Source organism: Protomyctophum bolini, assembly GCF_963924005.1.
Source record: "Protomyctophum bolini genome assembly, chromosome: 18".
NCBI classification, from domain to species: Eukaryota; Metazoa; Chordata; class Actinopteri; order Myctophiformes; family Myctophidae; genus Protomyctophum; species Protomyctophum bolini.
Genome location: NC_137879.1, coordinates 11,951,958 through 11,955,152, shown reverse-complemented (window position 1 = coordinate 11,955,152; position 3,195 = coordinate 11,951,958). Strand labels below are relative to the sequence as shown.

The following is a 3,195-nucleotide window of genomic DNA, read 5'->3' as shown; positions in this document are numbered from 1 at the left end:
TTTTTTTATGTTACAAAATGGGTAATAGTTTACCCAAGCATCAAAGTGGACCCTGGTGGACCACATGTGTTTAGTTTTGCTTCGTTGGACATTGCATAATGTTCCTTGCACAGGAGAGCCCCGAGTCAGGATGCTGGCCTTCATTAAGACTCATAGCAGCTGATGTGGAAGCTTGCGTGTGGTTTCTTCAACTTCTGTTTCTGTATTTCAGCGTAACAATATTAGGTCACACTTTCTCAGTTTGACTGTGACCTTCAGAATCTATGCCGCTTCATTGTCTGAAGGAAGCCAAACCAAAATAAGTTGTTCTCTTCTTAAGTAGGCTACCTGTGCACAAGATGCAAGAATAAAGTACAACTTTGAACCCTTGAACCTTGGGAATCTCACAAACCCTTATATTCTCGTGCGGTGCTCTGTTTGAAAGATCAATAGACACATATTTATGAAACAGTTGTCTTTCCTGCCCTGTTAGCATGTGTCGTGTTGTCATGCAAGCATGCTCTAGCTCTCTTCACACTGCACTCATAATACTACTAAAACCATAAAAAGCCTTGAGTTGACATTACGCTTATTTATATTAACTGAAAATGTAAAACAATCATGGAAGCATGCAAGCGAGGAGATATGGCAATGACGCAGATTTTTTTTAATTTATATTAGTTATATCTAAGCTATATATACGGCTATTGAACACAACTTTATTGGATAGTACAACTTGGATAGTTCACTACAATGAATTATGATGAATTGAATATGGTGTTTACAATAGGGTCTATTGTAAACAAGTGTAATGCTTTATGGTGTCGTCCACATTTAACAGTTTTGTATTTAGTTGTGCTTGAAATGTACTGTAATTCTCCAATCTGTTAATAAATACTTCAATCAATCAATCAGTCAATGTGTTCAAATCAGACTGCATGATGGAACATGACCACAAGCTTATCTACAATAAGTATCCCCTTGACCACATCTATAATTGTTCTCAAATGTTTAAACCCAGTCAGGCATTGTGTTATGGCTGCTCAGATTACCATTCAATTGTTCTGCTGTCCACATACTGTACATCTCAAATGTGTCACCATTCCATTACTTTAGTCTCATAATAGCTCTCGACAATCAGTAACAGACTTAACACATGTTTTAGAAATTGTAAATTTGAATTTAGCTTCTATCAGCACCCAGGTTGCACTCTCCAGAGTAGACTATATGCCACTGCATATTCATTTCCCATATACAGAGAGGGATTTGGCTTTACTGTGCACAACATGACATAAATGATAGCTTCAATAGCTTGAGATAACATCTCTACAATTGGACATTGCAGTAGAAACAAAACTTACGTATGTTATCAATAGATTCCTACCTTTTTTGTAAAAAATGGATCGATGACTCAATCGCAGCAGTGTCCCTACGTGAGTGGAAGGCTCTCCTACACTCAGACACTGGCCAAAAATGTCACCTGCCAGAATGCAGAATGGTCCAGCCCACCTGTAGTTACAAAAACGAAAGATTAACACCTCCCTTGTGTGTGTGTGTGTGTGTGTGTGTGTGTGTGTGTGTGTGTGTGTGTGTGTGTGTGTGTGTGTGTGTGTGTCTTTTTGTGTCTCTGCGAGTGTGCTTGTGAACGTCTTCAAGATTCAAGATTGCTATATTTGTCATTTGTTTTCCATTCTGCAAGCAGCTTTAGAGAAAAAAATGTTTCTCCTAGTTATAAAGAATTTATAAAGAAATTCATTAAAAATGTAAAATACTGCGGAAAGTAATCGATCTGAAATTAATCAATCCTAAAAACTAGAAGAATTCATGTCATATAAATAAGCACCTATAGGCTGGTAATCCTGATAGTGTGTCGTGGGTTCGAGTCCCGATCCAGACGGCCTTTGCTGCGTGTCTACCTCCCCCATCTCTCTCCCCATTTCCTGTCAGACTACTGCGCATCTATCAATAAAGGCAGAAAAATCCCCCCAAAATATATATAAAAAAATGAAAACGGCACCAGGTAAAACGGTATCAAAAACTGAACCAAGTTCATATACTGTCTACTAGAAGATCAAAAGTTTGATTGCCTGCCCTCTACCGTATACCTTCTTCTGTCTCTGTGAGGTGTGGCTACGGCAAGCGTCAGTTGTGCCTCCATTTGTTAGCAGCACATATGTACCGGTATGCAACACATACAGTACTGTACTCATTCACTTATGCGAGCATATACAGTACTGTCGTGTGTCTGTGCATGCATAATATGGGTATGGGTGTTTATGTACGTGTGTGTTCTGTTCTTTATGATAATACCTGTAGGCTCTGCTGTACATGTGAAGGATACCATTTGGACATAGCTCTTATGTTTATTCTTATAACTTATGTATTGTATTGGAGCATTTTGTTTGGGTGGATACATAATGCAAACAATAATCACCTGCATTGTATTTTAAAAACATTGCGGCAACCGCTACAGTAAAATACATTGCTGTGTTTCACTTCTTCACTACCTACTCCCATCTATACTGTAAGACAATGCATGAGCTCGTTAGAACGATCAGACAGGCTATATATTTAGCATATCGTGTGTGTGTGTGTGTGTGTGTGTGTGTGTGTGTGTGCGTGTGTGCGTGCGTGCGTGCGTGCGTGTGATGTAGCCTATGTTTACACACATACACCATGTCTGTGTAGTAGTATTGTTACTGCAAATGTGCTATATAGCATTGACGGGAACTGAGACCTGAGCTGACAATATATTTCCTCTGCAAAGTTGACAAGTGACACATGAGAAACCAAGGTGCCTAACAATAGTTGAAAATGAGGTCTGCACTTTAACACTATTCACTATGGAGGAAGAAAATGTTGAACAATATTCCTCCATTGTGCTTCTCTTTTATGTTAAAATGCCTGATAATCTCTTATTCCCAATGTGAGACTCCTTTGAGAGCAGTGTGAGATCTTAACTCAAATATCTCGACTCCCCTTTGCTTAATAGTTGGTTCTCAAACGTTCTCTATTCATTGTCTCCAGAGGAAACCCCTAACTCGGGTTTCACACATGAAAACCTATTGACTCGGATCCCCTGTGTGAGTATGGGCTGGAAAAAGAGGTTAGCTTTTGGTGGCAGTGACATGGGCCATTTGTCTTGGATATCTACAAACAGAAATGGGGCCTGTCAGGTCAATGTGACTTTTCCATTCTGGTGGTGTGTGAATGCTT

At 39.4% G+C, this 3,195-nt stretch overlaps 1 protein-coding gene across 1 annotated transcript in view; it reads right to left on the bottom strand.

Moving 5' to 3' along the window:
* kcnj16a (potassium inwardly rectifying channel subfamily J member 16a) overlaps positions 1–1,445 on the bottom strand; it is an 8,061-nt gene extending 6,616 nt beyond the window's left edge. The window contains exon 1 of the mRNA XM_080789913.1: positions 1,364–1,445. The gene's annotated coding sequence lies outside the window, so the exon portion shown is untranslated. The remainder of the gene's footprint in view (positions 1–1,363) is intronic.
* Between the last annotated feature and the right edge of the window lie 1,750 nt (positions 1,446–3,195).